Below are 20,641 nucleotides of genomic sequence, written 5' to 3'. Positions count from 1 at the left end.
GAAAAATTCAAAGCTATGGCTCTACTTCATTTCCATAACACTTTCTCATGACTATTACCATATTCTAGTGTCAACCTCTTGGTAAACCCATTCAAGATGAAGATATTACAGTTTTAAGCCTGATTAAAATGAAATAGGTAGCCTATAGCCCAGTCTATAATCGCGAATAATCAGGATATATTACTTATATTTTTCCAGTTTTGTAATGCCCGGTAATTTCTACAGAGTAGCCTACATAAGATCCTCCAGTTCTGAAATGGCCACTAATCTGTACACATTACTTGGTGTATTTCTCCGGAAAAAGGGTGGGAGGTGTGAGATAGCGTAGACCTGATGTGGGGGTCCAGGAAGCCACTTGCAGCACCCGGGCACCGTCAGGACTGTACGGCAAGTGAACCAACATGCTGTACCTGCACAATACGTTTATAGTTTTCAGGCAGAATGAATTATCTTTATTCCCTCGACACTACAAGGGTGTAATGTATCATTTCCTTTAGCTAATCAAGGGACAGTTTCATGAGTCTTTGGAGGTTATATCTAATCGAGGCTATTATTTAACCCATTCGTTAGGAGAAGTATAACTAACCCCTCTGTCTGAAAATTGTCTCCTGAGTGAAATATTCTGGAGGTAACAGGAACGAACGAATATATATATATATATATATATATATATATATATATATATATATATATATATATATATATATATATATATATATATATATATATATATATATATATATGAAGTTAATTCCACTTATAGTCTGTTCATCACATAGGGCCATCTTTTCGATGCCTTGGATGTTTTCTAGTAATAAATCTTGCTCAGTCATTTGCTTCCTACGTGATCCATTGGTTCTATATACTCGTCACTGTTTTTCTCTCGCCGAAACAAAGTCGTATTCAGGGTTTCTCACGGGATAAAGACCACTTACTCTACTCTTTTCATTTTAACTTGGCCTAATATTATCGCCTTTCCATCCTGAAGGCTAAGCTGTAACTAGATATCAGGACTATGATATGCTGCTAGCCATGAAAATTTTCAATGAAACGATATATAACCACAAAATTGTTATTCTGCCACTTAGCTGTGTGAAGTAAAATGCAAAAGCAAAAAAAAAATAATAATAATAATAAAAATGGGACAAGTTATAATGAAGGGAAGAAATGAGAATATAGATGGACAAGTGATATCATTGTTCATTGTTCTCTCTTCAGTTCAACAAAGCTTTGAACTACCAGGTTAGCACTTGACAGCAGGCTTTTATTCAGTGTGGAACTCTGACCACGGTTTCCTTTTACTTGGGAAAATAAAAGGGTTGGCAGATACTATTGCTCAAAAGTGTACGTGCCACCTAGATATTACAGCGTCTTTTATTTATTCTTTTTTTTTTGGGGGGGGGGGGCACGGGAGGGGAATTCCTACAACCGCTAGATGATTTTATTAAACTTTGGAGAGTTTTTAAATACAGGAGTGAAAAATAGCCTCCATCAAATCTTTCACAACGAAAACTCCTTCTGAAACTCAATTTAAATTATTTGGTTTTGCTCTTGATTAAAATGTATGGGACGTTACGGTTCTGAAGGTTGAAGATCTCGTCTATGATTACGTACACGTCGTTCTTAAAGCTATTTAAATGACACACAGACGGATAAGAGGGTGTCCCACGCAAAATCAGTGAAGAATAAGAATGAACCTACTCTGGTAAAGCAATGGGGACTCGACACAAATGACAGTACACTTAAAATTACAAAGGGGAATACGGACTCCCAGATAATAACAGAGATTTACGCATACCTGTGGCCGTGGTGTACGTGGTGCACGTGCCCATTGCCCTAGTTCCCATCAGCCAAGTGTGGGTACAATCAAAATTACTGTGTGAAAGGTGGGGAAAGGCTTTCAGCCGCGGATCCTGCTTTTGATGATCCTCAGGCAGGTATTTGGCCACATTTTCCGTGGACAGGCAATTCGTGCATCATGGATTTTTCACGGTATATTTTTTTCATTGTCCGTGAAGGCATACCTGGGCACAGGATCATTATCACCAGAAACTCTCCCTACACTGGATTATCCCCTTCTGTGACACGAGCAAACATGACAGAATGGTATCCTGTTGAAGTCGGTGATTTTTACTTGTGGCAAGCTGTGACCGTACTGATGGCACACATAAAAAAGGCATGCCATACAGGACTATTGAATCATGGACGACCTCACAGCCACATCTGTCTTTGAGAGGTACGTGGCACATTACAGAGTACTTTGCCATATTATGGTTCCTGCACTTTTCCCCCACCATGGGACCCTTACCCAGTGACAGGGTGTGGAAAATTCGCCCATTTCTGACCATTTTAAAAGGTTCTTCCATTTTTTTTGCTTTTCCATAGAGCTGTGGCTGTTGAGTGTCATGTATTGTTCTGGGGTTGACTGACATTTATCCATTACACATTGTCCAACGTCATCGCAATGCTTCAGTCTTTGTTGCTTGTGACTGCAAGATTGGATATATGCTGGACTTTGTCGTTGTTGCCCATCTAGCGAGACGATAATGTAACTGCCTGCGTTTCTCCTCGTATGATGTAACTGCCAAGTTTCTCCTTGAAGGTGAAACAGAAACCAATGGTAATGTCAAGCCAAGTAGGAAGCACTACCCTGTTATCCCTGCCAAGACCGAGAATGATGCATTACTCATCGAGAAATGGGGTAACATGTTGGTCATCCACTGGCATGACAAGCGAGATGTGCTGCAGGTGGTACAAGAAGGTGTTCCTACACCTTTCTGCTATCACTGTTGTGAATGCGTTCATATTGTTCAGACAGGTTGTTGGCATAACTGCTGCATCAAGTACACAGTGCTGCAGTAATGCCTGACAGGGTCACCCAGGCAGACTACCTCACGTGTCACCGCATAGTGAACCTGGGCAACTGCAGGTTAAAAACTGTACAGGCAGCACCATGTCTACCTGAACTGCCAGTGACGGCAGCAGATTCACAAGGAAATGCTCTACCAGTGCAGTGAGGTAAAGGAAATTTCTTCAGTCACTGGTGTGTGGGAAAGTGTAATTATTGTAATGTATATAGTCTAATAATCTTACTACTTAAGAATTTATAATACAGTTTATAATATAAAAAATGTATGGGTTTAAGAAAACACTCAGGTTACACTGCTACTGAAAATGCAGTATAACTGCAAATACGTGTTATGGTAATACAGTGCAATATACATGCAAACTGGACTTGTTGTGATGATGAACTAGTAATAGTATTGTTGTGTGCTATTCCTCTAGTGCACTAGGAAATTACCCTAGCAAGTGATTTTACCACAGAAGAATTTAGAATATAAGGAAATGTATGGGTGTAAGGAAATTATCTCAGGATATGGTGGATGAACTCGCAATACAAGTGACAAATAAATTATTTTCATGTTACAGTGCTAGTGAACTTCCATTACAAATGCAAATATGTGCTATGGTAATATAGTGTAATGTTAGTGCTAACTGGTTTTGTTGTGATACTTTTTATTTATTTCTGCACATTCGCAACCTTTCCTTTAATTTTATCTCTGCTGAACGCCACCTCCCTTCCTCTAAACCTCACCTTCTGCTCAGTACTGAGACTCAGCTGTCTAAGGCGACTTCAAGCAAACCCTTCTCTGTATCCTCCTACTTTCTCTATACTCACTTCAAAGCAAAAAGTGGCTGTTATTTATATGTACAGGCTATACAAAATTTTTCAGCACCCTTACGGCACGATACATTATGCCACACCACACGAGGCATTCTGAATCAACACCTGAATGACGGTTTGTGGTTGGTATTCCTGGCCTTGTGTTGCTGGTGTGTTTTAATTCGTCTGCTAATGATGAAATCTAGTGGGAGAGGGAGAGAGGTACAGAGGTACCAACCACACCAAGGTATTCTCGCCGTCTGTAACAGTGATCGTTGCGAAGGGTATCAGAGCAAGGGGTGCCGAAAATTTTTTGCATATCGTGCATCCCAGTTCCTGTACTTCAGTCTTCTGAATTCTGTAGTCTCTAGCTTCGGCTATCCTACCATTCTCTAAGTATATCTGTGCCGTTTCTTATCTGCTACTTCTGCTGATGATGAAAAATTCTTTGACAATTTTATTTCCAAGATGGAACATCCTGTCAGTTTCTTCTTTCCCTGAAGTCTCCGTTCTAGGTGATTTCAGTGTTCACCACCACCTTTGGCTCTCCTCACCTATCACTGACCCACCTACAAGGCTACACCTTTTCCATCCTTAATGACCTAGAGCAGCATGGACAGCACCCGACCTACTGTATATTGATAACAGTCTTGTAGGGAGTCCCAGCATACCTGACCAATTCCTTGCACCTAATCCTTCTGCTTATGCTGTTAATGTTTTCTTTCCATTGGGCTCCTCTGATTGCAGTCTTATCACCTTAACAGTCCTGTCACCTCAGTAAGGCCTGTGAACCATCCCAATAAGCGGCGACTTTGGCATTTTGAAGTTGCTGATTGAGAGGAACTCAGACAGAACATATTTTTTTCCCCTGGAATGGTTATTGCTTCCATGGCCGAGAATCATCTGAGTGTGCCCACGCATTACAGAGGTTATTCTCTCAGGTATGGAAACATACATTTCCCTTATCTTGTGACTAAGGGAAAAAAAAAAATCTTTAATTACGCTTGTTCAAACGCCGTCCACATCAAGGAGAGGGCCTTCAAAAAGGTACCGGAGCCAACCCATCCCTGAATCTCATGTCTTTTACGTTTCTGGCTGGAATCGTGTTGTGTCCGTCCAACACTCTGCTAAATATAATATCAGTCGTACTAACTCAAATTCCTCCTGCTCCTTCCAATGCTTCCCAAACACCTTTCTAACAACTTTACTTCGTTATCTTTTCCTCCTATTTTCCACTCTGATGACTCTGGAACTGTTTCTTGTACTGTAAAGCAGAACTCTTTCATCAGAATTTCTCCCTCATATCCACCTTAGACGATTCTGGTGCTGTTCTTCTATCACTTCCTCCCTCTTACTTCCTCGTGGCTGACATTAAGATTTCTTCAGTTGGTGTGTTTTCTGCCATCACTGGTGTTAATGCTAACAAGGCATATGGGCCTGATGGGGCGCTGATGGGGTCCCTCCAGTTGTCCTCAAGTGCTGTGCTTCTGTGCTTACATCCTGCCTCGGTAAACTCTGTCGCCTTTGTTTGTCAACGTGTACCTTTTCTTCTTGCTGGAGGAAGGTTGATCATTTTCAGCCCTCTAACTGTCGTCCTATCTTTTTAATGCAAGGAAGAAGCAACAAAAGGCCAGGAGCCTGTAAATTCCTCCCTTCAAGAAAAACACAAGATAAGAGAGCCAGATTCAAGACTGTTCCTTTTGAGGTCCCTGGACACACTGCATTTGAAAGACTGGAGAGCATAGGCAGTAGGAAGTACAGACAGAGGGAGACAGTTCCAGAGGTGACCTGTTGCATAAATGAAAGACTAGGAGTAACGGTTAACTCCTGACTTCGAGAGTTGGACAGAAAAGGGATGAGAGTTTGTTGTTAGATGGGTGCTAAGGCCCACCATAGTGGAGGAGGGGTGCAACCATACGGTTCAGACGAGCAGTGACCATTGAAGTAGCAATTGAAAAGAGATAAAGCTGCAACAGTACAGCGAAGATACAGAGGTTGAAGGGAGTTGGTAAGAAGAGGAGAGTTGATGAGACGAAGTGCGTTTGACTCCACGTTGCTGAGAAGAGCTGTATATGAGGAGCCTGACCACACATGAGAGTTGCACTCTACACAGGGGTGAATAAAATCTGTGTATGAAGTCAACATCTATGCAGGGGTAAAGAAGGCATGGAGTCGGCTCAGCACACCTAATCTCTGGGAAGCAGATTTTACAAGAGAGGTAATATGTTATTCCCATGATAAATCCCTAGAGAATGAAGCCCCAGGTATATTTTAAGATGATTCAGGATTAAGCTGGATATTGTCGAAAATTAGATTGTACTCCTGTGGAAGATTTTGTCGGGTTAATAGATGTAAGAACTGAGATTTTAATGCATTAAAAACAAGATTACTTTTACGCAATCAGAGATATGAGCCAAGTCAGACATCAGGTGTGCCATAACCTCATCCCTTGCTTGTTAAAGTAAGTGCTGAGATGGACGCTGTGGGAAATGAATGGAAAGGTGAAGGGTGGAGTCATCAGCATATGAGTGGTTGGGGTTAGATGTACAGCACAGAAGGCCACTGATGACCCAAAGAGAGATGGTGATAGGACAGAACCCTGAGGCACACCACTATTGATAGCTCTAGGAAAAGAACGGTGGCAGTTTACAGTAGCAGCTATAGTACTACCAGAAAGGAAACTGTAGATAAAGGCACAGATAGAAGAATAGAAACTGTAAGAGGGCAGTTTGGAAAGTAAAGATTTATGCCACACTCGATCGAAAGCCTCTGAGATGTCAGGTGCAATGACAAATCTTTCGCCAAAGTCCCGAAAGGAGGATGCCTACGAGTCTGAAAGGTAGGTGAGAAGATCGCCAGTGGAGCATCCCTGGCATAACCCATACTTACGATCGGAAAGAACGTTGTGACAGAAAACATCATTTAAAAAGTTTTGGTTAAGAAAGATTTTTGAAATACATGCTGTTAAAGAATTACACTAACATCCTTTATTTGTAAAGTGTTTGAAACTATTCTGTAACTAAAAAAAAAATAATAATAAAATAAAGCACATCTCCTACCATAACCTTCTCTCATTGTCACTAGGGGCTCAGGCAGGGATGCTCCACTGGCTATCTTTTCACCTTCCTTTAAGACTCCTGGTCATCCTCCTTTCGGGACTTCGGTGAAAGATTTGTCATTGAGCTTGACATTTCAAAGGCTTTCTATCGAGTCTGGGCATCAATCTTAAATTTACGGCCCTCTTACGGTTTCAGTCTTATATGTGCCTTTATCTCCAGTCGTTCTATAGCTGCTGTTTTAGACTGCCACTGTTCTTGTCCTCGAGCTATCAGTAATGGTGTTCCTTAGGGCACTGGCCTGTCACTAACTGCCCTCCTTGTGTTCATCAGTGACTCACCAAGGTTTACATGTAACCCTAATCACTCATATACTGATGTTTCCACCCGTCACCTTTCCATCTACTTCCCGCAGCGTCCATCTCAACAGTTACTTCAACAAACGAGAGCGGAGTCTATGGCACACTTAATATCTGACTTGGCTCAATCCTCTGATTCGGGTAAAAGTAATCTTGTTTTTAATGCATCGAAAACCCAATTCCTTCATCTTTCGACCCATTAAAATCTACCATAGGAATGTCCTCTAATTTTTTACAATACCCATATCATTCCCGCATCATCTTTGACCATACTTGGGGTTTCATTCTCTCGGGATTTATCTTGGAAAGATCACATTACTTCCCTTTATAAAATCTGCTTCCAAGTGACTAGGTGTGCTATGTTGACTCTGTACCTTCATTACCCCTGCACAGTTGTTGACTTTAAACAGGGGTTTTATTTGCCCTTGTGTACACCACTACTTTAACGTGTGGCAAGGTGCCCAACATACAACAAAAGTCAAAGACTTTTCATCTCATTTACTCTCCTTCTCTTACTGCCTGCCTTCAACCCATATCTCTTTGCTGTGCTGTTGCATCTTTGTCTCTTTTTTTTTCGTTAATTCAATGGTCACTGGTCCTCTGAATACTCTGCTTGCCTCAACCACTATGGCAGGCAGGTAATACAAGTGTAGACGCAGACTCTTATTCCTTTCCTGTCCAACTCTAATGCAAAAGTTAACTGTTAATGCCAGTCCTTTAAGTGTCCAGCAAGTCAGCTCTGAAACTGTCTTCCTCCGTCTATATTCCTTTCTGCCTATGACCTCCAGTCTTTTAAACGCAGTGTGTTCAAGCATCTTGAACAGATCCTCAATTTGGGAATCTATTAGCATGTTTTTCTTTTGCTTAGAGGAATCAGTTTCCAGACTTGTAGCTTTAATTTTTTTTCTTGCATAAAAAAAACGAATTGCTGTAATATAGTGCATCATACATGGAAACTGGGTTTGTTGTGATAGTAAACTAGTATTTTTTTGTGTGCAATTCCTCTCGTGCAATAAGAACTTAGCCAAATAAGTGCTTTAGAAAAAAAAGAAAACTACGCATGTCAGAAATGGAGATGACCACAGGGATAGTAAAATGCGTGACTTAAAGAACAGTGCCCCCGAAATATATCATAGTACCCCCGACGACAGGGCAAACCAAACACAGCTCAGTATGCCCGAGGATGCGCCGACTCCCCCACACGAACCCCACGGGGTAGCCGCCACCAGTCACAACCACTCCCGGCAACAGCGACATATGTCAGCCCGGGCCGTGTGTCCCTGTGTCACGCAGCCACCACGCCGTCGCCACCATAGGAGAAGGACACTACCTTCACGGAGTGGAATTGTTGAGTCAGCTAGGGGTGGAGTTAGAAAAGACTCCAGATGGCGCCCCTCTGGTAGAGACGATCTACGGTCGCTCCCATCCTCGTGAGACGATCTATGGTTGCTCCGAAAGTGTTCCAGTAGAGACGATCTATGGTCGCTCCCGTCCTCATGAGAAGATCTATGGTCGCTCCGAAAGTGCTCCGGTAGAGACGATCTATGGTCGCTCCCATCCTCGTGAGACGATCTATGGTCGCTCCGAAAGTGCTCCAGTAGAGAGGATCTATGGTCGCTCCCATCCTCGTGAGACGATCTATGGTCGCTCCGAAAGTGCTCCAGTAGAGACGATCTATGGTCGCTCCGAAAGTGCTCCGGTAGAGACAATCTATGGTCGCTCCCATCCTCGTGAGACGATCTATGGTCGCTCCGAAAGTGCTCCGGTAGAGACGATCTATGGTTGCTCCTATCCTCGTGAGACGATCTATGGTCGCTCCAAAAGTGCTCCGGTAGATATGATCTATGGTCACTCCCATCCTCGTGAGACGATCTATGGTCGCTCCCATCCTCGTGAGATGATCTATGGTCGCTCTGAAAGTGCTCTGGTAGAGACGACCTATGGTCGCTCCCTTCCTAGTGAGATGATCTATTGTCACTCCGAGGGTGTGCAGAGAGAGGTGAGTGGAGAGACGTCCCCACAGCAGGAGACTAGAGCCCAGGCTTCCTGTCCCAGAGTGACCCAGACAGGCCTCACAGCCTCCCCTGGTCTCGGTTCCCCACGCCTGGCCCTAGAGGAGACGCACCCGACGGACCCCAGTGGAAGTCGCTGCCACAGCCCTCCCCTGTCGGCGCCCCTAGACGCTGGAGACAGCAGCCCACAGTCTCTCTCTGTTCTCCCCAGGACACCCGGGCGTGATCCCTCTACGTCCCCACGATGCCGGGACTTATCACAGAGGTTCCTGGAGCTATTCGGCCCCAGTCCTGAGGGCCACACGCCTGAGCCAAGCATGAAAGCCACGGGAAGCCCAGGACGCGAGAGGATGCCCTTACGAGTTATCCCCTGCCCTCTCGGCATGCCTCACATTGGCGGTGCCCCTAGCCCGGCAGGATCGCCGATGACATATTCCTGCCTATTCCCCTGATGAATACGTGTGATATTGTAGCATGAGTGATTTAGGTTAAGTGTGATTTCCCCTAATGTAAGTATTGTGCAGTGATTTCATATAGTGAATATTGGGGTAAATGAGATCACAGTGAGAAGTTAAAGGTCGAGAGTGTGGAACAAGATCTGATTGACTATACTTATGAGTGACATCCCTGTTATACAATTAATAAGCCTGTGCCGCCTGGAGATTCCCCTATAAAGACATACTCCCATTACTGTGAAGGAATATTGTGAAAGGAAGTATTAATGGTATTCTCTCCCTCCCCCACGCTACCCATAAATCTTGTTTATCACCCTCTCTCACTCCAATATCCCGAGTAAGTGTGAACCAAGAATAAAATCAATTACCAAAGTCCCTTGGCTAGTGGAAACCATACAAACTTCACGGCAAATATCTGCCGCTCTCTAGTATTACCATAACTTTCCCCTAGCCGTCACAAGTCACTCCCCGCACCTCCCCTACCTTCTCCTCGTGAGACTCACCCCACCCCCACGCCTCTTGCGCGCACCTATATTTACTGCATTCTTGATACACTAGGATTGATTGTGTTATCATTACTATCAGAGAAGCAAGTATCCTGCGAGATACACATATCCTAGACAAGGTTTTATATTGCTATGTATTGTGCTGTAATATCTGCTGATTTGTCCTGTGTCTGATTGTGGTAATATACGTGTAAAGGTTGTTGCCGAGAGTTTTTGTGTCCTGCCTCTCTTTATTACACTAAGCTCCGGTCTCGAAAGAGGACCCCGCTCCACGTTAGGTGAAATAGGAACGAGAAGTCGAGCCTAATTTCACCTAGCATTACACTGGTGGCCAGCGGTGGTTCTAGACCCGGGCGTAAAAGAGAGGTAATCAGGAAATATTTGGCAAAATGGCAACTAAACCATACGTTCAGTTACCCAAGTTTGACCCCGACCAGTATGATATACACACATATCTGGCAATAATTAAACCCTTACTGGATATTGGTTTTTAAAATGACCAACAAATAACTGCAGTCACACTACCACTGTTGGGTAAAGCGGAGGCAAGCACAGCGCCGAAAATTGTCCCAGAATTCACCTGGCAGAACTTTACAAAGTTCACTGTACAAGCCATCACCCCATCATTGGGGAAAGTAATGGCTTTATCCAAACTGGATAGTTTTTCATTCGACAGGGATTTAGATAATACCCTGATACAGGCAAGACGCCTGGTTACTGATGCCTACCTGGAGGCAGATGGGGAAACCCGGGATCAGCATACATTTAACACTCTGCTCAGAGTACTCCCAAGTGTTGTGAAACAACACTTCACTATCCATGACCCAACAGGAGACATGGATAGAGATATCAATTTAATGAGGCGCCTTTTAGCCGTCCATGCCACCCCTCAACGCATCGGCGAAATAAATCAATTCCCTGTTGACCTCATCACCGTCAACCCGTGGGAATTTTCTCCGTGCTACCACGGATGCCCGATCCACGACATCCATGAGCAGCTAGAAGCTGCCCAGTGCAGCCAAATGACATGAGGGCGCTTACAAACCTCCCCACCATAAGCAAATTCCCCTAAGCCTCAGGGGAAGAAAATACAAAAAAGGAAACACAAAAAGAGCCCCCCACTGCCCCCGCATCCCACCGTAATGGCGGGGGCCACCTCACATCTCAACCAGTCTACGACAGGGGGGAACGTTATCTTTCCTTTTCCTCCCCTCTCACTATCTCTTCTGTTCTACCTTCCCCTATTCCTGCCCCTAGTTCTAACCTTCCCACCCCACCTTCAACCTCACCATCCCCACGGACCACCACCTCGTCCCCAATAACCCCACCAGATGCCTTGCCGCCCACCACACCCCACACCCCACCACCCATCACTCTCTCACGAGCTCAGCCCCCTGCTACCACCTGCACCGCCCCATCCCCGAACATTCAGACAACCCCGTGAGGCCGCATCTCCCCACCACCACCGGCTCCCTCTCCCCCTACACATCACCCCACCTTTCCTTGCCTACGACGACACACACCACCTGCCACATCCCACTCCACAGCCCCTGCCAAGCCACCACGGTTCCAGCACCGCACGCCGTCCGCCATCACCCCCACACCCGCACCATCCCCTAGCTTCGTACCCACCGCCCACCCTGCACCACTAGCACAGAACCCTGCTACCGCCCAAACCACCCCACCACCAAACACCGGGATGGCGCCACAAGATCGCACTCCCTCCTCGCCACCTACCCTCCAAGCCAACTCTCCTGCCACCTCACCACTGCTACCGACCCCACACCCCCAACCTCCCCCTGCTCCCGCACCGCCTGTCACTTCCACATACTAGTGCTATGTTTCCTCCTCGCCATCCCCCTCCACCTCCCCTACCACCTCAGCCTCCATCGCCTCCATCACCCCCCGCACCTCACCTGACATCTCATCCGCCACACCTCGCTCACCCTCCCTTCCCTCCGCCGCCTCACCCTTTCCACTCAAGCCCACGTGCCCCACTCACCCCACCACCCCCACAGGACAACCCACTACCACCGCCCTCTCCCCTCCACACCTACGCATGCCCACTCCGACCATCTCACCTTCCACCCCGCCCCCAACTCATGCGACAGCCCGTGCTAACCGACCCCACCCACCCCGCATGCCTACTTCCCCACCCACACCCACCCTCAGAACCACCACCACCAATCCCCTCCGGCCAACTCTCATGCCCACCCACCCGATACACACACACCCCTACACCGCCCACCTCTCCACGACTTCACACCATCAAGCTGCATTAGGCCCAAATCTCCTCTCCCTGTACTCCCCAGAGACTCAACGCCGCATTACCACGGCACAAAACCCGGCCCTTACCCTCGGTATCCAGCATTCAGCTCCCAACCACACCGACAGCCACACCAGGCAAGATGAGAGTGAAGAGGGCCGTATGGGCACCTACCCTTGGCAGGAACCACAGACTCCGCGGGCCATACCACCTGCTAAACCTCCTCCAGTCTACCATCGCCACCTCCACACTCTTCCTCACCTGCGACCCAGCACAAGAAGAGAACCCCTACACTGTCGCCTGGCAAATTGCGCTACAACACCTCCAGCCCATGTACACCACCTCCAACACACAAGCGTTCCACCTCCAGCCACGAGGACATGACTTTTTACAGGGGGAGAGTGGTAAAATGCGTGACTTAAAGAACAGTGCCCCCGAAATATACCATAGTACCCCCGACAACAGGGCAAGCCAAACACAGCTCAGTATGCCCGAGGATGCGCCGACTCCCCCACACGAACCCCACGGGGTAGCCGCCACCAGTCACAACCACTCCCGGCAACAGCGACATATGTCAGCCCAGGCCGTGCGCCCCTGTGTCATGCAGCCACCATGCCGTCTCCGCCGTAGGAGAAGGACACTACCTTCACGGAGTGGAATTGTTGAGTCAGCTACGGGTGAAGTTAGAAAAGACACTCCAGATGGCGCCCCTCTGGTAGAGACGATGTATGGTCGCTCCCATCCTCGTGAGACGATCTATGGTCGCTCCGAAAGTGCTCCGGTAGAGACGATCTATGGTCGCTCCGAAAGTGCTCCGGTAGAGATGATCTATGGTCGCTCCCATCCTCGTGAGACGATCTATGGTCGCTCCGAAAGTGCTCCGGTAGAGACGATCTATGGTCGCTCCGAAAGTGCTCCGGTAGAGACGATCTATGGTCGCTCCGAAAGTGCTCCGGTAGAGACGATCTATGGTCGCTCCCATCCTCGTGAGACGATCTATGGTCGCTCCGAAAGTGTTCCGGTAGAGACGATCTATGGTTGCTCCCATCCTCATGAGATGATCCATGGTCGCTCCGACAGTGCTCCGGTAGAGACGATCTATGGTCGCTCCCATCCTTGTGAGACGATTCATGGTCGCTCCGAAAGTGCTCCGGTAGAGACGATCTATGGTCGCTCCCATCCTCGTGAGATGATCTATCGTCGCTCCAAGAGTGTCTTGGTAGAGACGACCTATTGTCGCTCCCTTCCTCGTGAGACGATCTATTGTCGCTCCGAGGGTGTGCAGAGAGAGGTGAGTGGAGAGACGTCCCCATGGCAGGAGACTAGAGCCCAGGCTTCCTGTCCCAGAGTGACCCAGACAGGCCTCACAGCCTCCCCTGGTCTCGGTTCCCTACGCCTGACCCTAAAGCAGACACACCTGATGGAGCCCAGTGGAAGTCGCTGCCGCAGCCCTCCCCTGTCGGTGCCCCTAGACACTGGAGACAGCAGCCCACAGTCTCTCTCTGTTCTCCCCAGGACACCCGGGAGTGATCCCTCTATGCCTCCACGACGCCGGGACTTATCACAGAATTTCCTGGAGCTATTCGGCCCCAGTCCTGAGGGCCACACGCCTGAGCCAAGCATGAAAGCCACGGGAAGCCCAGGACGCGAGAGGACGCCCTTACGAGTTATCCCGTGCCCTCTCGGCACGCCTCACATTGGCGGTGCCCCTAGCCCGGCAGGATCGCTGATGACATGTTCCTGCCTATCCCCCTGATGAATACATGTGATATTGTAGCACGAGTGATTTAGGTTAAGTGTGATTTCCCCTAATGTAAGTATTGTGCAGTGATTTCATATAGTGAATATCGGGGTAAATAAGATCACAGTGAGAAGTTAAAGGACGAAAGTGTGGAACAAGATCTGATTGACTATACTTATGAGTGACATCCCTGTTATACAATTAATAAGCCTGTGCCTCCTGGAGATTCCCCTATAAAGACATACTCCCATTACTGTGAAGGTATATTGTGAAAGGAAGTATTAATGGTATTCTCTCCCTCCCCCACGCTAGCCATAAATCTTGTTTATCACCCTCTCTCACTCCAATATCCCGAGTAAGTGTGAACCAAGAATAAAATCAATTACCAAAGTCCCTTGGCTACTGGAAACCATATCAACTTCACGGCTAATATCTGCCGCTCTCAAGTATTACCATAACTTTCCCCTAGCCGTCACAAGTCACTCCCCGCACCTCTCCTATCTCCTCCTCGTGAGACTCAACCCCCCCCTCCGCACCTCCTCCCACGCTCGCCTATATTTACTGCACTCTTGATACATTTAGGATTGATTGTGTTGTCATTACTATCAGAGAAGCAAGTATCCTGCGAGATACACATATCCTAGACAAGGTTTTATATTGCTATGTATTGTGCTGTAATATCTGCTGATTTGTCCTGTGTCTGATTGTGGTAATATACGTGTAAAGGTTGTTGCCTGGAGTTTTTGTGTCCTGCCTCTCTTTATTGCACTAAGCTCCAGTCTCGAAAGAGGACCCCGCTCCACGTTAGGTGAAATAGGAACGAGAAGTCGAGCCTAATTCACCTAGCATTACAGATAGCTCAAGTGATCTTATGTGACACAGAAAACGTGCTCGCAGAGAAAGTAAAATAAATTGTAATGGCTAGTCATGTATAATAACCCTTGGCATTTCTTTTCTTTCTCCCATCCATCACACTGTAATGCACATTGTCACTCTGAATAAACCGGAAAAAATGGGCAAATAAACTGAGTTAGCCAAACGTATAAAGGGTGATGATTCATTCATGTGGCAGCGGCCGCTGGCATTGGAGAGGTGAATAAAGGACAAATCGGGGAAGGGGGAGCATGAGTGTATGCGAGCACGGAATCCCTCTTTGTCTCAGGCTGGGGCGAGAACTGTAGGCTGTAACTACTAACTCGCCTCCATACGAAAACATCCTTTCGTGACTTCCCAAATTACCTCCTACCTCCTACCTCCACAATGCCTCCACCTACAGCCGCCCTGGAGACATTTACAATGGAAAGATGATGGACAGATGAATAATCTGGTCCTTAACTGAAAGTTCAATATACTGTAATTATGCAGCCATGACTGTTTGAAAAAGGCTTCTTTCAAGGAAAAAATGCATACGCGAAGGGCTAGGCTTGTAGGACCCCCAAGATTCAGGAGTTAAGAATGAAGTGAGTGTAATACTTGGGTAACTACATTCTGAAGCTGTTGGTGATAAGATAATGAACGGGAGTGGTACCAATGCTGACTGATGCCCTGTTCGGGGGACTTGAGTACTGTAGATCTACTCTTTTTGTAGACTGGTACTGTAGGACAGGTAGCGCTGGCAATTTATCTAAGATTTTGAATAGAAACTCTCTGTGAGGCACAAGATGCTAAAAAGGGTTGCGTGAGTTGAGATGAATGATTAGAAAAGATTAGAATGTTTAAATGCTGAAGAAGTGTGGGTGTAGTACATAAGGTCAAGATTAATATAAACTTGGCAAAGGATTTAATCAATTTTATTTTTATGGCAAATAAAAATAGGTAAGCATATGCCACTTTCAACTACGTGGTGTCCTACAAAAAACTACAAATCAGAATTTTGGCATTAGAGGTACGTTCTTGGTTGCTGAATAACTTACCGTTTGTCAGATGCTGAGGTTTCATCATTTACAACCAAGGTGTTCATCATGGAAAATGTCCAGTGGGAAACAAGTAGAGCCCCGAGGTCTTTCCTGGGCAGGCGAGTGACCACCAGGAGCCTCGTTGACCATACCAGGAGGCGGCCATTGAGGGACCAATCGCCGAAGGCAGTGAGGAAGGCTGGGTCGTCACTCACCACCACCACCATCATGCACCACGACACCTGCCGCAGCTGCTGACATCACCATGGTACAGGTTAGCTGTGTGATCTACCTGCCTCAGCAGTAATGAAACTTAACCCACCTCAGCATTAATGAGAAAATAACCTACCCATCTCAGCAGTGCAGTGAGTGTGACCAAGCTGCCTCTGCACTAATGTGAAAGTGACCCATAAGACTCACCAGTAATGTGAGAATAACCTACCCACCTCATCAGTAATGCGAGAGTGAACTACCCTCTTAAGCTGTAATGTGCGAGTGGTGAACCCACCTCAGTGGTAATGAGAGAATACCTGACTGCCTCAAGAGTTATGTGAGAGTGACCTACCCGCCACAACAGAAGTGTTAGAGTGACCTTCCCACCTGAGCAAAAATGTAAGAGTGACCTACCTGACGAGCCTGGCTGACCACCGGGGAGAGCTGTACCTGCGTCACGTTGGTGTTCTGGCCGTACACACCCACCTCGAAGATACCCACACCCTGTGTCGCTCCAACATCACCAATACTCTAATAAAAAGCAGTATATAATTATATAGAGTAAATTAGTTTTCATAGGGTTAAGATACCGGCGAGGAAAGTGTAATAATACTTTAAAATTTCCTCTTAATTATCTATCTGTCTATATCCAGCCGTCTCAATCCCACATGAGAAGGCAACAAACAAATCGGTTCCATGTCGCTCTGTTCCGGCCAGCACTAACCTCCTTTCTCATATACCTCTTCACTCCATCCCTCCATCTCATGCTTGGTCTCCCCCTTCCTCTCCCCCCCCCCTCCAACTCACTCACATACACTCTTCTCGTGAGGCTCTCGTTCCCCATCCTCTCCACATGGCCACACCATCTCTGTGTATTTTCCCTAATGCTTTTTATCCTATCAATATTCACATCACAACGCTCCTTCACTTCCTTATTTGTCAGTCTGTCATTCCATGTAACTCCACATGCACCTCTCAAATAACTCATTTTCGCTGCTCTCATTCTTGACTTATGCCCTACCAACAAGGTGGAGTAGACTGTAGCACCAGTCGAGCAGGGCAGTACTCCCGAGGTGGATGGAAAGCTGATGACAGGGAGTGCTGGAGCTCCCGTTTCATCAGCCCTCAGGACTAGTTCCTGACCATCCCCCTTTGCTGAACTTTTTCAGTGTCTCAGTTACACAGAGAGTAGGCCAGCATGCTCTCAAGTACAAATTTCTCTAACTATCTTCACCAAACTACATGCACAGTACACACTACACTTCCTATTCAAAATTTACCCAAAATGGCGTCGTTATATCAAGCCTCGGAGTCCCCAGGGGGGGGGGACCATAAATGCCCCCACCATCTGCCCCTCTCCCGATGACGACTCAAGGTGCCTGGAACCACTGTCTGACTCTCTTCTTCTTCATTTCTGCAACATTCGCGGCCTTTCCTCTAACTTTCACTCTGTTGAGCACCACCTCTCCTCCTCAAAACCTCACCTTCTTTTTCTAACGGAGACTCAGCTGTCTGAGGCAACTGACAGCAAACCCTTTTCTGTATCCTCCTACTTTCTCTATACTCATTTCAAAGCCAAAGGTGGCTGTTGTGTATATATACGCAACGACTTATCTTGCTCTCGTGTTCCTGAACTTGATTCTTCTGAATTCTCCACACTCTGGCTTCGGCTTTCCTGTCATTCTCTGACTAAATATATCTGTGCTGTTTACTTATCCCCTAATTCTACTGACTATCAAAAATTCTTCGACTATCTTACTTCTACGATGGAACACATTCTATCCATTTCTCCTTTCTCTGAAATCTCCATTCTTGGAGATTTCAATGTTCACCACCACCTTTGGCTCTCCTCTCCTTTCACGGATCCACCTGGTGAACAAGCCTACATCTTTTCTATCCTTAATGACCTAGAGCAGCTTGTACAGCACCCTACCTGTATCCCTGACCGCCTTGGAGAGAGCTCCAACATACTTGACCTCTTCCTCACAACTAATCCTTCTGCTTACTCTGTTAATCTTTCTCTCCGTTGGGCTCCTCCGATCACAACCTTATTACCTTAACCTGTCCTATCACTCCGGTACGGCCTGTGGACTCTCCAGGGAAACGTCGTCTGTGGCATTTTGGAGCCGCAGACTGGGAGGCCCACAGGCAGCTCTTGATTTTCCCTGGAATGATTATTGCTTCCATGGCCGTGAGCCATCTGAGTGTGCCTTGCGATTACGGAGGTTATTCTCTCGGGCATGGAAGCATACATTCCTTTTCATATCCTTTGACTAACGCAAGAAAGCCTTGGTTTAATCACGCTTGTTCTAATGCTGTCCGCAACAAGGAGAGGGCCTACAAAAGGTACCGGAGCCAACCCACCCCTGAATCACATCATCTTTACGTTTCTGCCCGGAATCGTGCTAAGTCTGTTCTTCGCTCTACTAAAAATAATTTCATCCATACAAAATGCTCTCAACTCTCCAACTCGAATTCTTCCCGCTCCTTCTGGCATCTTGCCAAAAATCTTTCTAACAACTTTACCTCATCATCCTTCCCTCCTCTTTTCTACTCTGATGGTTCTGTAGCTATTTCTTCTACTGATAAAGCAGATCTCTTCGCACAGACTTTCTTCTCCAATTCTACCTTAGACGATTCCGGTGCTGTTCCTCCATCACTTCCCCCCTCTGACTTCCTCATGGCTGACATTAAAATTTCTTCAGTTGATGTATTTTCTGCCATCACTGGCCTCAGTACTAACAAGGCATATGGGCCTGATGGGGTCCCTCCTGCTGTTCTCAAGAACTGTGCTTCTGTGCTTACACCCTGCCTAGGCAAACTCTTTCGTCTTTGTCTGTCAACTTGTACCTTTCCTTCTTGCTGGAAGTTTGCTCTCATCCAGCCAGTCCCAAAGAAGGGTGACCACTCCAACCCTCCAACTATCGTCCAATTGCTTTAACGTCCTGTATTTCAAAAGTTTTCGAGTCAATTCTTAATAGAAAAATTTTAAGGCATCTTTCCTATCACAACCTTCTTTCCGATCGTCAGTATGGGTTCCGTCAGGGACGCTCCACTGGCGATCTTCTCACCTACCTTTCAGACTCCTGGTCATCCTCCTTTAGGGACTTTGGCGAAAGCTTTGCCATTGCACTTGACATCTCAAAGGCTTTCGATCGAGTCTGGCATAAATCTTTAATTTCCAAACTGCCCTCCTACGGTTTCTATCCTGCTATCTGTGCCTTCATCGCTAGCTTCCTTTCTGGTCGTTCTATAGCCGCTGTTGTAGACGGCCATCGTTCTTCTCCTCGATCTATCAACAGTGGTGTTCCTCAGGGCTCTGTCCTATCACCAACTCTCTTCCTTTTATTCATCAATGATCTTCTAAGCTGTACATCTAACCATATCCACTCATACGCTGATGACTCCACCCTTCACCTTTCCATTCGGTTCCCGCAACGCCCATTTCAACAGTTACTTCAACAAACAAGGGATGAGGCTATGGCACACCTAATGTCTGACTTGGCTCGTATCTCTGACTGGGGTAAAAATAATATGGTTGTCTTTAATGCATCTAAGACTCAGTTCTTACACCTATCAACCCGACAAAATCTTCCACAGGTATACCCACTAATGTTTAATAATATTCAGCTTAATCCTGCATCATCCTTGAACATGCTTGGGGTTTCATTTACTCGGGACTTATCTTGACAAGATCATATTACATCTCTTGTAAAATCTGCTTCCAAGAGAGTGGGTGTGCTAAGCCGACTCCGCTCTTTCTTTACCCCTGCGCAATTGTTGACTATATACAGGGGTTTTATCCGCCCCTGTGTGGAGTACAACTCTCATGTGTGGGGTGGCTCCCCACATACAGCTCTTCTCAATAGGGTGGAGTCAAAGGCTTTTCGTCTCATTAACTCTCCTCCTCTTACTGACTCCCTTCAACCTCTGTCTCTTCGCCGCACTGTTGCATCTTTATCTCTTTTCTATCGCTACTTTAATGGTCACTGCTCCTCTGAACTGTCTGCTTGCATTCCTCCACCTCTACGACGGGCGCGTAGTACCCGTCTGGCAGCAAACTCTCATCCTTTTTCTGTCCAACTCTCTAATACAAGAGTTAACCGTTACTCCCAGTCTTTCATTTATGCAACAGGTCAGCTCTGGAACTGTCTCCCTCTGTCTGTATTTCCTGCTGCCTATGATCTCCAGTCTTTCAAACGCAGTGTGTCCAGGCATCTCAAAATGATCGGATCTTGAATTTGGCTCTATATTGTATTTTGTTTTTCTCTTGGAGGGAACTGTTACTGCGGGCTCATGGCCTTTGGTTCCTTCTTCCTTGCATAAAAAAAAAAAAAAAAAAAAAAAGGTTCAGGATTCACTTCCACGTGTTAGAGTTGATATCACAGTCCTATCATGCAGAGGCTTTTTTATCTCCATGTTCTCTTCCCTGTTCCATATAACTGTTTTCTATGAATCAGGGACCTTCATTCCC

Source organism: Coenobita brevimanus, chromosome 33 (genome assembly GCF_032717465.1).
Source record: "Coenobita brevimanus isolate Jiangsu-jjx chromosome 33, ASM3271746v2, whole genome shotgun sequence".
Classification (NCBI taxonomy): domain Eukaryota; kingdom Metazoa; phylum Arthropoda; class Malacostraca; order Decapoda; family Coenobitidae; genus Coenobita; species Coenobita brevimanus.
The sequence above is the reverse complement of the archived record's forward strand: the minus strand, read 5'-3'. Positions refer to the sequence as shown.